The sequence below is a fragment of the Falco peregrinus genome, chromosome 5, assembly GCF_023634155.1.
Source record: "Falco peregrinus isolate bFalPer1 chromosome 5, bFalPer1.pri, whole genome shotgun sequence".
NCBI lineage: Eukaryota > Metazoa > Chordata > Aves > Falconiformes > Falconidae > Falco > Falco peregrinus.
This window is the reverse complement of record NC_073725.1, coordinates 109,146,491-109,163,009: the sequence shown is the minus strand read 5'-3', so window position 1 is coordinate 109,163,009 and position 16,519 is coordinate 109,146,491. Positions and strand designations below refer to the sequence as shown.

General features: G+C 47.2%; 1 protein-coding gene across 2 annotated transcripts in view; it reads left to right on the top strand.

Moving 5' to 3' along the window:
• The first annotated feature begins 5,135 nt into the window (after positions 1-5,135).
• SFMBT1 (Scm like with four mbt domains 1) overlaps positions 5,136-16,519 on the top strand; it is an 80,399-nt gene continuing 69,015 nt past the window's right edge. For both annotated transcript variants that reach the window (XM_055805918.1, XM_055805917.1), the window contains exon 1: positions 5,136-5,230. The gene's annotated coding sequence lies outside the window, so the exon portion shown is untranslated. The remainder of the gene's footprint in view (positions 5,231-16,519) is intronic.

Here is a 16,519-nt window from a genome sequence, read left to right as displayed (position 1 = left end):
TTTAACAAGGCCATTGAAGGAGATGGATGGTCTGAATTGCACTTACCTTGTGTGACATCAGCATGCTTTTGCAACAGCAAAGGGAGGAGTCCAAGTGGCTCTTCCCTTGTGTCTGTATTATGGTTCCTTTGGGGTTGAACAGATTGTCTTTCACAGGGGTGCCAGCTAAGCCTTTCACCAACTTTAAAACTGACATAATTTTCAGACTGAACAAAGTCTGAAAACAGGAAGAGCAAAGCAGAAGCACAGGGATGCTGCTTAGTCACCCACAGGAGGTTATCTTCTGGGCTAGAATTAGCCTGATTCATTGACCACAGAAACGGCAACTGCAAATACTTCAACATATGTCTCTGGTTATTATACCAAAAGTACGAGCTGTACATTGATGCCCATGGGAACTGTGGAGAGCATTGAATGTTAAAAAGTCTTTGGTAATTTTTGTTCTTTAGCACTGTTGCAAAATAAAATACCGTATATCTTGGAATAAGACATACAGTTCTAAGCTAAGAGCTAAACATCAACAGCATTTGTGGAGGAAGTCCCTATAGTTAGGGAAAACTTAGTGAAGTGCAAACCACTGTGTTGAGCTCCCTGTGGAGAGTTAGACTAACCCGGCTTAGCCTCAGCTCCCCTTTGGGCACCCTGGGCCATACTGGTTTGCCCTGCAGCTCTTGTAATATCCTTGTTCCTTCACAAACACCAACTTTTGCCCCATTAAGAGGCTAGGTTGCAGATGAGGGTTGTGAACGCTCCCAGGATTTCAGAAGCGCTCTTGGATTCCCCACATAAGATACAAACCGTAATTCCAGTAAGACCAGTATATGGTAGTCATACATCTATGTTAGGTCTAGTCTCACAACCATACTCAAGCAAATCTTTTACTCTAGAAGCAGGGACAAAAATTTTTAACCAACTTCTATCTAATTTGAATTAATATATCCCTAACTTGAAGCAGTCACCTCTGTGTTTTGCTCCTGCAACAACACTTGTGATGTTCCTGTAGTTGAATTATGCCCACTTCACCGAAGGGGAATTCTCTGCACAAGGATGTACCCCTTAAGCCTGCTGTCTGTGCACTCAAAAGTTCAGTGCAGTCAGAGGGACTTCCTGGCACTTGCAGTCTCTAAGAATGTGGCCCTAATTAATGTAGCAAAACAAAGCCAAGCTGAATGTTTCACTGAAAGAAGCAGAAAATCCTGCTTAGGGAACAACTGCTTGACACTTGTGCCTGGGTACTGATTATCTAATGCTGTTCACACAGCTTGAAAACTTAGCTTCATAAAAGGTTTTCCTTAATACGAGGGAATGACAGAAGGAAAAGGCAGTGTGATACTAACCATGTATGTGACTTACTGATACAAGTACTGAGGATTTAGAGAAAAATTAGAATCCCTCTTGAATTACTTAATGTAAACAAGAAAAATAGCTTTTTAATGATTAGGAATCTGATGATCCTAAAAGACATGTGGCTTATTTTGGTCCCATGATCCTAAAAGACATATGGCTTATTTTGGGTGAAGCGTTCAGGTTTAATTTTGTAGAAGCAGCAGCCTACCACAGTCTGCATCAAAACAAAAACAAGTGCCAAAACACAGTAAGAGGTTGAACCGTCATGATTCTTGGATGTTAGCGTGCTGTCAGTGGTAGCTTTGGTTGAATAAATGGAGCATACTGAGAAATTTGTGGGTAGCCTCAAGCTGGGGGGGGGGGGGGGAGGGGGGGTGTCACAGAGCCTCAAGAGCAGACCACTTTAGAGGAAGAGTGTGTGTGCCACCTTTCTGACATTGCCAAAAGTGTGGACAGGTTGCACAGAGAGCGAGCTGCCATGGGAGAAGGGAAACTGAGCAGGCTGGGTGGTAAATAATCTTAAAAATAGGACAAGACATATTTTTTAAGGCATAGTATCTTCTTAAACTGCATTAGTACAATTGCTGAAGATGATCTATTGCCTGGAGTACCAGAAATGGGATGGAATATAATAGCAAGAAGTCATGCACTTAAAGATTAATTAGAATAACTGCAAGTAAGCTCATAGGTTCATCAAATGTGAGATTATGAGAAGAGGAATCCAGGTACGTTATTGGTTGTAGGATAACTATGATGCCACTGTAATGTGGTCTTAAAAATGCTAATGTATTCTGGGATGCATCCAGTGAGGTATTTTCAGTAGACGGCAAGGTATTAATATCATTGTACAAGGCAGTTGTTAAGACCTTGTTTAGAACAGTGCACACAGGATAGAAGGTAGAGAGGACTCCGGAAGAATGGAAAACCTATTTTTGGAGAAGACTAAACACACAGCAGAAAGACTGAGGCATGAAGATCTAATTACAATTTTTATAGTGTCACTTTAGTCCCTACCAGAGAGGCAAAATTATTTAGTTTGAAGGGTAATAGCGGTAAAGAAGAAATGGCTATGAATTTGTAGTGAATAAATTTAGGCTGGAAATCAGAGAGTTTCTACTTTTGGAAGAGTGGGTGCTAGGAAAGCTTTGAAGAGAGAAGGCACCCAGGCTGTCTGAAGGCAGGTGCCCTGTGGCAGCGTAGCTATCCAGCTCATCCTCCAAACTGCCTGATAAAATGGTGCTGGGTGCCTTGCGTATTGCCATTCCCGCAAAATGGATATGAAGAGATTTAACCCCTGTATGATAAGATGTGTATTGGCGGTATGACCTGAAATGGCCCCACACTTCAGGTTTGCTAACATGCTAGAAGGTCCAGAAAGGAAGATTCAGCTTCCTTTTTGGTGCCTTCTTAACCTCCTCCAAATCACCACAGATGACACAAGGCTAACGTACCATGAAGCCAGCCAGTTGAAAATTTGGTAGCCACCCTTTTGTGCCTGACAATTAGTAGGACATAGAAGCCAGTGTGCAGTGGCGAAACAGACCTTTTAGGTGTTCCAGGGATCAGGCTGGTGCGGATTGTGTTGCTTATCCGACGTTATTTGGTTTCCCCTGTCGTACCTACCGAAAGCTAATCTCCAGCATCACCTGAGCGTTTTGAAAGGGCATCTTTCTTGTTGCCCGCCTGAGAACTTCGCGGTGCTTCTGACTGTTGCGGGTTTCTTCCCACCGCGCCCCGCAGCTCGCGGCTTTGGCAGGAGGAGCCCTCGGCTCCCCCGCGGCCCAGCTCGGCGGGGGCGGCCCCGGTGACCGCGGTGGGTGCGGGGGTGGTCTGCAGGCTGGCCGGTGTGGCTCGCGGCTGCCCGGGCCTGCACTCCAGTATCCAGCCGGTGTCTGCCGGGACTCAATTAGGCGGTGCAGAAGCGGTTTAATTCGAACAGTTCCTTGCACCTTGCCAGCCCGACGGCGGGGCTCGGCCCGAGGCGCGGCGGGGCTCCCCGGATCGGCATGGCGAGGCCCCCCCCTAGCGGATGGCCCGGGCCTCGCCGCGCCCCTCGGCGGGAAGGGGAGCGGGCGGGCCGCCGCCGGGCCCTGCTCGCCTTACCGGGAAACGGAATCGCGGGGGAGAAGCCCTCCAGCCCCGACGGGGCCCTTGGGCGAGCAGCGCCGCGGCGGCTGCCGAGCCCCGGGGCGGCTCCTGCCCGGGCGTGGGCCCCGCTGCGGCGGCGCGGAGCGGCCGGGCGTGCTGTGCTCGCTCTCCGGCGCGGGGGAACCTCTCCGCTTCTGTGCTTCAAACCAGTGGGAAACGGAGGGTTCCCGTCTGCGCGGAGAGCAGAATCCCTCCCGCGAGGGTGCGTGGCTGCCTGCATCCTGCTTGGTGTCGCATCACATCGCTCGGGAGCGATTGGAGCCCGGCGTGACCCCCCTGTGCCACCGCGTACAGACCAGTGTATGTAATTTGCCCGCTGGATGCGTAATTAGCAAGTTCATGGTTGCATTTGTTCTTCCTGCCTGCTGTTCCGGCACTGTTAGGTCTATTTATTTCTTGGCACTTCTCTACTTTAGAGACAAATGATTACAGCTTACTCTATTCCGTCTGCTCTTCCCCTCCGAATACTTATTTCTTGTTGGTATCAACTAGTGTCCACCACAACGCGCAGGGCACGTCCCCGCGAATAATCCCCGCCGTAGCTGTTCGGACAAGGGCACGGCGGGTGCCGGCCCCGCTGCGAGCGGGCTGGGCGAGAGGGCTGGGCGAGCCGGGCCAGCGCCCGCGGCGCGGCGGCGCGTCCCTCCCGGCGGCGAGCGGAGCGGAGCGCGGCCTCAGCGCTGCCGCCGCAGCGGGCGGATGCGCTCGCGGGCTGCGCGGCGGCTTTTCCGCGCTCAGCTCCCGCTGTCCCGCCGCCGCCGTTCGCCACAGCCGACCAGCGGGCTCGTTGCCGGCCACCGGTTCGGTCTGGACCGCCTGCGCGGAGCGGGGCGGGGAGGCGCTGCCTTTCCACCCCTCCGTCCCCGCCGCACGGGCAGGAGGAGCGCGGTGTTGCACAACACGCTTCCTTTTTCTTTCGCTTCGCTGCGCCGCGGGCAGCGGCGGCGAGTGCGCGGGGCGCCGGTCTCCACCCTGGGGCGGGGGGTGTCGGGGCGGGGGGGGGCGGGGAGGGGGGGAAGACAGCTGCCGCCCGCTCCACGCAAACGGCGGCGCCGGCACGGCCCGTTGGCTGCGCGGCCCCGCGGGGAGGGTCGCGGTCGCGCGTGGGGGGCGCCATCGGGCCCCGCGCCCCGACCGCCGGGGCCGCCCTATCGCCCAGGGGGAAGGGGGCTGGATCCTCGCCGGGGCACGGGGGGGATGGAGACGGGACAGCGCATTCCGCGGGAGGCACCGGTCGCCTGCCGGGCTGTGCCCCTGCCCGCGGCGGCGGAGCGAAGGCGGCCAGGCAGGGCGGGGATACCCGCCCTGCCCCGCCCTGCCTCAGCCCGGCCCGGCAGAGTCGCGGCGGCGGCGCGTCCCGTTACCGGCGGCCGAGCCCGCGCTGCCCCCGGCGCGGCGGGAGCAGGTGTCCGGGGGCAAGAGCCCGAGGCAGCGCGGAGGGGGCGGGGCCGGCGGCGGGCCCCGCGGGGCCGGGCGGGGCGGGCGGCCCGGGCGGCCGGCGGCGCGGCGACGGACTCGGCGCGCCCGCGCCAGGAGGGAGCCGGAGCGCCCGAAAAGCCGGGAGGGGAGGGGAGGGGAGGGGAGGGGAGGGCGGAGGGGCGGGAGGGGGGGGAGGCAGGCGGGCGGCGGGCGCATGCGCTCTGGCGGGCCGTGCCATATTGGAATGAGGCAGTGAGCGGAGCGCCGGGGAGCCCGAGCCCCGGCAGCGGCGCAGGGCTGGAAAAACTCCCCGCAGGTGAGGCGGGCGGCGGCGGCGCCCGCGCGCGGGCGGAGCGGCCCCGCGCGCAGCTGTTGGCGGCGTTTTGCCGGCGGGGCGCGGGGCCCGGAGGGTTTTTCCGGGCTCTCGAAGTTTGGATGCGGGAAAAAGGCGGCGAGGGAGGAGGAGGAGGAGGAGGAGGAGAGGGGGGGGAAGAGGCAGGCGGAGCGCGGCGGGGAGGCGGCGGCGGGCAGCGGGGGGGCGCGCGCCTTCGCCCGCGCTGAGGCGCGATGCGCGGGGCTGGCCGGCCGCCGCCGCGCAACTGCCCGCGCGCAACTCTGCGCGCGCCCGCTAGGGGCCCGCGGCGCCCCGGCCCGCAGCGTCCCGCGGCGCTCGGGCCGAAGTTGCCCCTCCGAGCCGGCCCCGCGCCCCGCCGGGGGGGCGCCCGGCCGGGGACGCGCCCGGCCCCCGCCGCCCGCCCGGCCCCCGCGGGAACTTTGTGCGCGCCGCGCCTCCGCCCCGGCGCGGCGGGTCCTTGCCCACGCCCGCGGGGGGCCGAGCCCACCGAGCGCCTCTCGCTCGCCCCCCTCCCCCCTCAAAATGGCGGTGGAAGGGGACCTTTAAACCCCGCTCCGCTCTGCTCCGCACCCCCGCCGGGCGCGGCCGTGCTTCGTTCGGCGCGGCGCGCGTCCCGCCCGGGGCAGCGGTTGGCGTCGCTCCCCGTCAAGTGGCCCGTCAGCGGGCGGCTCTTCGCCTCCCGTTCTGGGTGGGTGGGTGGGTGGGTGTGGGGGGAGAGGGGCGGGCACCGCCTCCGCGGCCGCGCCGCCGGCTCTCCCGCAGCGCCGCCGCCCCGCGCTGCGGGGCCTGCGCTGCCGCGGGGGCCGGGCATTGTATGCGCGCCGCGCCCGCCGCCGCCGCTCCGCACCTCCGGCGTCCCCGCGCCCGGCGGCGCTCCGGCGGGCGAGAGCCTTTGTCTCTCGGGGAGTCGGTCTGCGCTGCCCGCCGCCTCAGCACCTCAAGTCGTAAATCCGCCGCCGGTGACAGTGCCGGGGCGTCCGCCGAGGTGGCGGCGATGCCCCGGGACGCCAACTTCGGGCCGGGGAGGACCGGGCGCCGGGGCCGCGGCTGCCGGAGGGCTCCCGCCCGGCAGCGCCGGCTGGGAGCGGGAGGGCGGGATGCCCGCATGGGGGGGGCTGTGCAAGTTTTCCATCTGTGGCTTTCGCAAACTTGTTACTAGGGCTCCCCCCTTCCCCCCCCCCCCCCCCCCCCCCCCCCGCCCCCCTCCACAGTGGAAATAATGAAAAGAGAAGAAAAACAACGCGGGCAGTTAATTGTGAATTTTTAACTACGTGTGCTATCACAGTTCCACAAGGCCTGTAATTTATTCTAGAAATAAGCTAGCAATGCCCATTTCACAGTCACATGTTGGCTTTAGCTGAACAATTTTACCTACTTTGGAGAAACTTGTTGCCGTTATTAAATGTTTTTATGTGGTAACCATTACGTCTGTCAGTTTTGCCTGCTCTGACAGCAGAATTCTGGTGGGAGAGGTTTTACAGCAAAAGAAAGGGCCTACCTTGCTGTTTCTTTGCTGTTGCTTCCTTCATGGGAGCTGGCTGCTGTCGGTAGCCCAAGAGGTTACCATAGCAAACATCTTTGTGAGGCAGAATATAAGGTGCACCGTTCAGAAGTCACACTGGAGAAAATGATAACCGGTCTTGTAACTTCAGAAATACCATTGTTTTGCAACTTGCTTGAGGTTTGCTATGTATATGAACTGGTCAGAAGCATCTGATGGGAAAAAGTTGATGGGAAATAGTCTTGCCCTTACTGGAGTGGAGGCTGTAACTTCTAGCATCTGCAGCACCCAGCAGGATGGATTGGTGATCTGGCTAAGGTCGGTGTGACTGCTGCTTCAAAATAGCCAGCTTTTTGGGCAGAGTAAATCAACAGCAAGATGAAAATATATCAGTTAAGCAAAAAAGTAGGTTTCCTGTGTGGTAGGTACTACTGAAATGGATTTTACAATTAAAAAAAAAAAAAAAACAGTAAAAAGGCATCTGCCTATCTAAAAGATTATCTCAAGGAAGAAGACTTAGTGGGCTTCCTGCCTTCCATCCAGCCATTTCCTCTTTTGGTTTGGAGTTGTTGCTGTGATTGAAGGATGAGAATGAAATCTAGTTCTTCCCAGAACCTATGCTAGTGGAAAAACGGGAAGATGCTTCTGCACAAGACAGACAACAAAATAAAAGGATAGATCTCACTGTACCTTTTTTTTTTTTTATCATTTGTATACCTAAGACTTGGAAGAGTTGGGGGGATGGTTTTGTGTATGTCTCTGCTGGGCAGTTACGTTGGAAGACTTAAGTATCCTGTTGTGTTAAAGCTGGCACACACGTTCTCCACAGGAGACAGCAGTGCAAGATAGATGGCTGAGAAACAGTGGCAGGACTTAGTAGTTATTGATCTGTATGGTTTTTCCTTTGCAGCTTTTTTTCCCCTTCTACTATTAATTTGTTGGTATTGAATTAGCTGATTCTTAAACCTGGCAAATCTCCTAAGCAATTGCTGTGTGGAAAAGAAAGGTGGGTTAAGTGTAAGGTGACATGTTAATGACTGGTATAGTTTGCATGGTGTAATCTTTATATTCTGAGAACCCTTTCGCTGTCTTGTGGGGAAGATGTTAAAGAGCATTGTGAAAATACTTTTGTCATTATATGTTTTGGTAACACGTTGCAGGGTTTCTTTGTTGTCGTTTCATGGCAGACCAATGACAGCTGTAGACCTTTGCCTTTCTGTCATGCTTACTTTTTGAATCCACTGGATTTGTTGTTGGAAATCACTTTTAACATCATTGACTATGCTTCCATTTGTGAAGTTTGGCCATGGCAGATCACCATGTGACGACACAGACATCTATATGGTCACTTTGCACTGGCTTGACTTAAGTAGTTGTCCTACAAGTGATGCCCTTTAGACACATGGCAACTTAATTACATGAACACTCATCTTAAGTTCACTAACTTGTCCTTTAAGCGAAGGAGAAATTGAAAACTGGGGTGTGTTTAATAAGAGGCATTTTGTAGAGAACTTTCAATACCTAAAAACACAGGGCTTTTATTACATCAGTTGTTCCCATATTAACATGGCGATTTTAGTGTTAGGAGTAGTCTTCAGATCTGGATTCTTGACATTTTAGTGTGCATTTGTATATCTTGTAGATTGGTCATTGATTTAAAACCCTGTAGCCTGTGTAAGTTACAGATGTGTTCTGGAACTATAACATCTTTCTTTTGTGCTGTCCATCTGACTCATCTTGCTCGAAGATTAGCAGACTTTATTGTGTTGTCTTTCTTTGTTTTGGTAGCTTTGAGCATCAGTGTAGCTGCTGGTAGTGGACTTGACTCAGCCCATTTCCTCCTGCTTTTGGGAAGTGGGTATCAGTTTTTAGGTCATACTTTAAACTTGAAGTGGGTGTTGTCTAAAGCTTTTAGGTTTTGTTTTGTTTTCCCTTCTTACAATTGCTTTCTTATTTTAAAAGTCAGGGGATAAAGTAAGGGGGTGGGAGTTGATTTTTTTCTTTTGTTTTGTTTTGATTCAGATGCTTGACGAAATTGTCCTGAAGGCAAATGTTGTGTTAGTGTGCAAGATCCTGAAAGCGAGATTTAGCAGTTTGCATTTTTGAAGTTAGCAAAAGCTGGAAATGAGAGTAAATTTAAACCTTAATTATATATTAATATCTTATTATTTTAAAAGCCATGTCATCGGTGTAATGCTGTTTTTTAAGTAACTATATATTTTTATATATATATATATAAATATATATTTTCTAACTTTAATCCATAGTCCTTTCTACTGCTCAAGTTTTTTTACATTGATAAAGCCTATGAAGGAAGCACTGAGGTGTTACTTAGTGCTTATTTGATTTTTAAATGGTTTTGGTTCTAAGGGTATAGAATTATTATTTTTTTTTTAAGTAATACTTAGTGTGTGTAAGACAGACACATACACATTTGTGTTCACTCTGTATCCATGCTGATTTTTCCTTCCTTTTCCTGGACTTTGCTGACGACCTTTGTGAATTGGTGGTGATCATGGAAGAATTATTATTATTATTGTTGTCATTATTTTATTTTGTGGGTGAGATTGTATTTTTTTAGTGTTCTTAGCAAAGGCTAGTGTGTAGAATTGAGGTATTACAACATGAATTCTATTCTGCATTCTTAATAGGGGCATCTCTTAGGGGAATCGCTTGTTTGACTGTTTAAAATGTTCCCCTATGAGAAAGGAGGGGGTGAGCTTAGGCTGGAACAAGTTATTCTGCCTGTTAGTTGGGACTCCCCAGGTAACTCTCCACATCTCTGGGAAGTTGGTGTGTTTTAACTAATGCAAAGCTGCGTAGTAGTTACAGAGTTCTAGATGAATGCTTTAAAAAACACTCTGAAGATGGAAAGTGGTAAATCTTAGGGGTAGCTTTCTGCTTTGTTTGTTCTAGTAGTACTGGATTATCACCCACGGACACCACTGGAGGAGGGTTTTGCTAGGAATTGTGCAAGCAAACAAGGCCTGGGAGCCGCAGGACTAAGGAAGTCCGAGTCCCAAGTGCTCTTTCTTCCTCTGTCTCCCCCTCCTCTTTTTCCTTTCTTTCCTCTTCTGGATTTTCTGTGATACCTGCATTAGTCCTTTCTTTCAATGGAGACATGGACGTTTAGATTCCTTTTCCTTGTGAAAATAGGCACCCACGTACAATACTTGGAGGATCTTAATACCATTGAGACCCCTGCCTGTCTGTCTGTCATATTTTGTTGACTGGGTGTAATGAAGAGTCAGGAGAGGATAGACAGAAAGCTATGTACATGCAGACATTTCAGATTAATCAAATGAGCCTTGTGTCTTAAGAAAACCAGGTAAGCAATAACATTAAAACCAAAAGTAAGAAGACTTCATTAATGTTTGTAGTAGAATAGCCATCTCTTCTGTAGATGCCTGAACTCCCATACTAGGATTTCTGCACTTTCAGGCTGGCTTTTTTTAATAAGACAGAGCAGCCTTAAATGACACTGGCTTTTTGCTGCACAGATTACTTCCTGTAAACAATGCTCAAATAGGAGTTTTTCCTTCACTTAAAGTAGGTGGGAGCCATGTGTGTTTTGTTTTGGCTTTTTTCACCCATTCGGATTTGGCAGGTGGACTGATTGCAGGTGTTTACCTACAGTTCAGGTGAGTTGCTATGTACAGAAGTAATCTTAACAATTTTTTTTCAGATTATGTAGACATTTAAAATGTGGTTATTGTCCCTAGAGTCACCCTGAGCAGCAGCTTACTGGTTTTCAAGGTGGTTGTTTATATTGCTGTGGCACTTCATTTGCACTGGTTTATTTGCTGTTACACTTGAGGACACTCGTGTTCACTATAGAAATGATCTCTTCCTTCAAATAGATGAGTTGGGAAGGAGACCCGTGGAATTTGATGTTATCTAAAAATGATGCAGCTATTAAACCAGCTTTGAGATTCTCTGAGAGTACTGATGAGAGCGAAGAGATGCATCTTGGATTTTATTTATTTTTTTTCTCGAAGAGTAAACTATGCAGGGCTGAGTGACCTCCTCTCACATTTTGGCTGATTGGAGTCAAGGGCTCTCAGCATATCTCAAGAGGTGCTCTGTCTTGCTGAATTGGGTCATTGGTTGAAAGTAATGGTGGTGGTGGTGAGCCCTGCAAGGTTTTGCTGTTTGTCACTTAAGCTTTTTCAAGGATGTAAGGGACTGGAGCAGTGATATTGAAGTAGATATCAAGTGGATTGGAGAAGGTGAACTCCGTCTTGATATATGTAGAGGCTGTAGTCTATTTCTTCTGGGGATGGGTGAGAGAAAGCCATAAATAGCACCTTCAGATTTGTCATTGTTTCCAGAAGAAACTGATCAAGTCAGGAAGTGAAGGCACTTCCCCTCTGATGCTGGGTGCACATTTATTACAAATGGCTCTGAGAGTTCTGTGGGTGTCTTGCCTCTCCGTACTGGAGTAAGCGATGCCTTGTCATTTCTTATCTCTTCCTTGGTCTCTTGACCTGTGAGAATATATATGCTTAAGATTTTATTTGGGATATGTTTTTTCTTTTTGTAGCTTGACTGAAGTAAACACATTGAGGAATACCCAGCTCCTCAGGAATCGTAGCAATGTGCATGTTTGCAGCTCGAGCATGCTCTTTGCTCTGTGCATGGGGAGCCATGGCCTCGGGTTTAAAAAAAGAAAGTTGTCTTGAAATAACATTAAAAGTATTTTAAATCTGAGGACTGTGAAACTACATTATACTGTAAAGCCCTGTCTGAAACTAGGGTGAGTTTTTTGTAAGCATCTTTCTCTCCAAAGCATCTTTCTCTCAAAGCATCTTCTATTGAAAGGAGGCCACCATTGGCCTCGGTGCCCATTAGCTTTGCTCCAAGAATGAGGATGCGGTGCTGAAAAAGCTGTGGTGTTTCTACGCCAATGCTGAGAAATGCTATCGAAGCCTGACGGGTGTATGTGTTATCTACACAGTCTTTCTCTCTCATATATGTGTTAGTATTTATTTTTTCCTAATGTCAAGTTCCAAATATAACCCCATTCATGTGTTAAGTACTACACTGTTCAAGTGGTGTTTTAATGTAAACGTGTACAGCAAAATTCTTAAAGAACAGAATGGTAGGAAATGCCTAGCAGACAGGCAGGGTGAAAACATGGGATGTTTTCTTGCAGTTTGGCCAGCAGAACTCATATAATGCACAACCTAAAAGAGAAATCATTGAAGAAGGCAGTGGTTTCTTCCAGGATTAACTCTGCTCATTGCTCTTTAAAGTGTTACCATGAGGGTTAAACTAATGGCCCTAAGAAATAATGAAAGTGCAGGATCAGTCAGAAGTGTTACATATATAGCACTAATTGGCCAATTGAACGGAACTAATCAACTCCTTCTAAACAAATGTGGCTGTGGGCACAGGCATATGAAAATCTTCCTCTCTTTCAGGGAAGTTTTTTCTCCTTTATTTACAAAATAAGACTTAATCAAGTTAGCAGCAAGGCTTTTTAATCCAGTGGCCAAGAGCAAAACTCTGCTTTTTGAGGTGACTGTTTTATGTCTTATTTGTTTAACTTTTTAAATAGTTTTGGAGGAGGGGGAAGGAGCTGAATTGTGAATTCCTATTGCTGTTGTGGCCAAATCCTACTTTTTGAACTTACTCTGTAGGAAATTCAAGCATGTGTTTTGTCACTCGTCTTAATGAAAACCAGTGTATTTAGAGGAGCGGCTTGGCTAAGTATATGAATCCAGAGTTTATGGTGATAATAAGCCAGTTCTAGATAATTCTACCCTTGCTGCAAGTGTAGAGGGAGTGTGTCCAACAGTTTGGTTGGTTGGTTTTGGTTTTTCAACCAGTTCAGCTAACATAAGTAAGAGATAATGTATGGAAACTGAAAAATCAGGGAAGATTGCCCCTTCTTCTCCCAGTCTTGGTACAAAAGACAGAAGCATAACAGCTGGAAGGATAAATGACAAGAAAATAAAACTTCCTTAATTGCAGTTAATGTTGCTTAGTTTAACTCTTATGTTTTTCAGTTTACTACAGATAAAATACTGTTTTCTTTGTTTTCTCTGTATATGCTTTTAAGGTAAGAATATTACTTAGCTAAGTAAAATGATTTTTTTTATTTCTAACTGGAGTCTAATTTCCAGTTAAAAGCAACTTGACATAAATTATAATTCTTATGATTATGCAATAAGAAATACAGAAATTACCTTTTTATAGTAAAGCTAGGTTGGTTTTTTTAATTGAAATATTCTGGTTTAATCATTTGCATTTATGCTTTGTTTCCAAACAGTGGTGGAATCTTACTGGGAACGATTTTTAGGTTATTGAGAAATTGCAGTATTACATAGTTCAATATGCTTTTATTTAAAGCAATTTATAGAAATGCTTTTCTTTTGTGCTGTTATGTAGATAATTACATTAAAATACGCTTTGTCAGGCTTGATCATTCTTACATGCAAATGTGAGAGATAAATAATGTTACAAAACAATGTAACAACTGTCTATCAACTGCTGGAGGCACCTTTATTGGAAAATAGCAGCATTGGTGTTTCTAAAGAAGTATCTTATCAGAAACATGGGTTATATGGTGGTTACAATGGTCAGACTGGAAGAGTCTCTGAAACAAGCAGTGTATTTTGGATTTCAAAGACTAATAGTGTACAGTTTCTTTAGTATCTGCCCAGAAGGGAGAAATCTGTCTTATGCACAAACAGCATGGCAAAATCCATTTCAGTGTATCAAATCAACTCTTCTGACATTCTACATTAGCAGTGGGATTTGAAAGAACAGTACCAGCATGCTAGGTGTTGGAGGTGGCTGAGAAGTTTCTCTCTGTTGCTGGAGAAAGAGCGACCTCGAGTCTTGCTTAAGTTATGACAAGCATAAAAATTGCCATAATGCGTCAGATCAGTAGGACACCTGATCTCGTGTCACACCTCAAAAACCTTTTGAAATGAGGATAAGAAACGGTGAAGTAGAGCATGATCCTTCTCGCAGTCGGTGACACGGCTGCGTAGGAACCCACAATTTGACCTGTTATTCTCTGTTATACAGTTTGTCTAATCCCTTCTGAATCCACAACTTCCTGTGGTTATGAATCTACAGTTTAATTATGTGCAATGTGAAAAGGTGCTCAGTTTGTGTTTTCTGGTTCTAGTGGTAGGAGAAATAGTGAATAACCTTTCCTTATTCTTCATTTTCATGCTAGTTTTGATTTTACACATCTCTGTTGTGATCTTCCGTGGGTGCACTGTTCAGCTCAGAGAAGGAACCAATTTTCTTGTACAGAGATGCTGAAGCCTATCCACAGCTTATGTGTGTGTGCCAAGCTGGACTGGGCAGGACTGCTCTTTCTGGCTGCAGGTATTTCTTAACTTTCCTGTAAAACCGAATTACACATCAGTCTTAGTATAGAAGTATTTCAGACCTCTGATCTTTGACACCTTTTTTGTGCACCTTCTAGTCTTGCCATGGCCATTTGACACCAGCACTGCATGTTTTGTCTCAAGTTGCTCTGGATTTCTAGAATTGTGACACAATGTTTTCTGTTTTCTTCTCCACTCCTTGGGGCTCTTAATGAGTAGGGAATTGATGCACCAAGAGAATTAGTCATTAAAATTTCAAAATCCTGAGTTGCAGTAGCTAATTTAGATCTCACTGTATAGGTGAGGTTATTTCTTTTTCTATGTCTTATTATCCTGCCTTGAATTTCATCTTCTATTATTCTCCTGTTCTTAGTAAAGAACATTTATTTTTCATCTCTTAAAATAGTTCTGTATCATCTTAAAACTTTGCACTTATTTCATATTTGTGTGCTTCTCTTGAAAAGCAGGACTCAGTACAGACTCACTAGTACTCCTTGCACAGTGAAAAATAATTTTTTATTTCTATCATTACTTCCTGTCTTTATAACCAGCCTTTAAAGTATGAGATCATCTTCCAGAAAATGCTCCAAAATTATTTAAGCCTCTGTGGACAACAGTAAGTCCTGGAAAGACGGTACTGTGTCTGTAGACACAAAGCTTGCATGATGTTTGCTCTCCTTTACTTGTGTTGAAGACACTGAATGGGAATTAATGGTGCTCAGAGCTTCCCACAGTTGAAACCTGAACATTGTGCACTGGTCTGATCTGTTTCGAGGAGGTATTTCTGTACTAAGCTTACAGGCAGAGGGCATGGGAAGCGGTGTGTTGGTTGCTCAGGGGAGCTGTGCGTGAGGTGCTGGCCTTTAAATTTAGGTGGCCACAGCTTCTGTCCTTGTTGGCCTTTGGACACTCATGGAGATATTTTGCAGGGGAGGGGGGGTGGAAATTAAATTGAGTAAAACTAAATTGCATCCTTATAGCAACATTAATACTGAAAAAATATTGCCATATACAAAAGACCCTTAAACTGGCACTTCTTAGCACTTACAGTGCACAATTCTTTTTTTAATTTAAGGAAGTTTTCATTGTGAGGATGGAGGATGTATAAACCAGAAATGCTGATACAGCTTCTTATGGTTTGCCATTAGTTTTTGACCACCATCTCACCTGAGGTGACAATTAAACTAGTGTTTGCCCTTAATATCCAGCTTGTGTCACATCCTTAGTAAAACTCTTACTTCTTGATAAGTTATTTGATGAATTAATTTAATGAAGTTATCTTTGACTGGATCTGCTGTGCAACATGTGGTATGGAGTTTAATGCTGGTGTTTTCAACATTTAAAAAATCTTATTCTGAACTTCCCAGGTTCTGAAGTTTGTAAAATGCTGTTAATTCAGATGAGTATTCCAGGCTTCCACACAGCCACCAAGCCTGCATAGCTGCTGTGGTGTAAACGTATGACCAGTTTGGAAAGTGGCAAAACGAACATCCCTAGCCTAGATGAAAGGGGTAAGATCAGTCTCCTTTTATGGTGCTTTGTGGAGTTCCCTGTGTCTCACACCTGTGTGATGTGCACAAGAGAAACATGGATTTTGCATTTAATCCATACTATATGCGAATTTACCACAGTCCAAAGGAATTATATTGCACATGAATTACTTCTGTATAAGGTAATAAGTGCGTTGGAGATTGTTGAATCAAGAAGCCAGAAAAGTGATTTCATTGTGCTTTTAATGAGTGTTTCTCTGTCGGCTCTTTTGAAAAAGCCATTCATTATTTCTCTGTACCTCAGCAGTTTTCTGTTCGTTTTGTGGCCATTTGCTTCTCCTGGGTGTGCACAGCCCTGGTATAGAAGAACAAGCTTTTAATCTTGTGTGTTTAGAAGACTATTTTTGTAGCCATAAGGGCTAACAAAGTACCTTACAAGAATTCAAGTTAAGATACTGCAGAGGTGTTGACCTCAGCTTTGGAAAGCTTTTAGGGAGTATTTTTTTCTAGGCCAGTTCTTCACTCAATTTATGGGCTTGTTTTGCATAGAGATCTGATAATTCATTTTTTTACATTCTTGTTACACCTAGAAGTGATCATGGCAGTGCTTGTCTGTGCAGTTTCCAGTTGCAGCTGAGGGCAGCACTTAAGTGTGAGATGGTGTAATTTACATCCAACACTGCACTTTCTGCTTAATGTTTTCCTAGCAGCTCCATATCTATACGGAGCAAATCAAAACAGACTTGGGCTGTCAGCAGAGATGTTTCTTAAACACAACCAAGCAAACAGTTTTCTTTTCCATTTAATCAAGAGTGTATTTAAAATTGAATCTCACAGCAGAAGCAGATGATTATAATACATACAGGTATTTCTAGGGGTTTTAGCTCTTAAGAACTTCCATGGGCATACA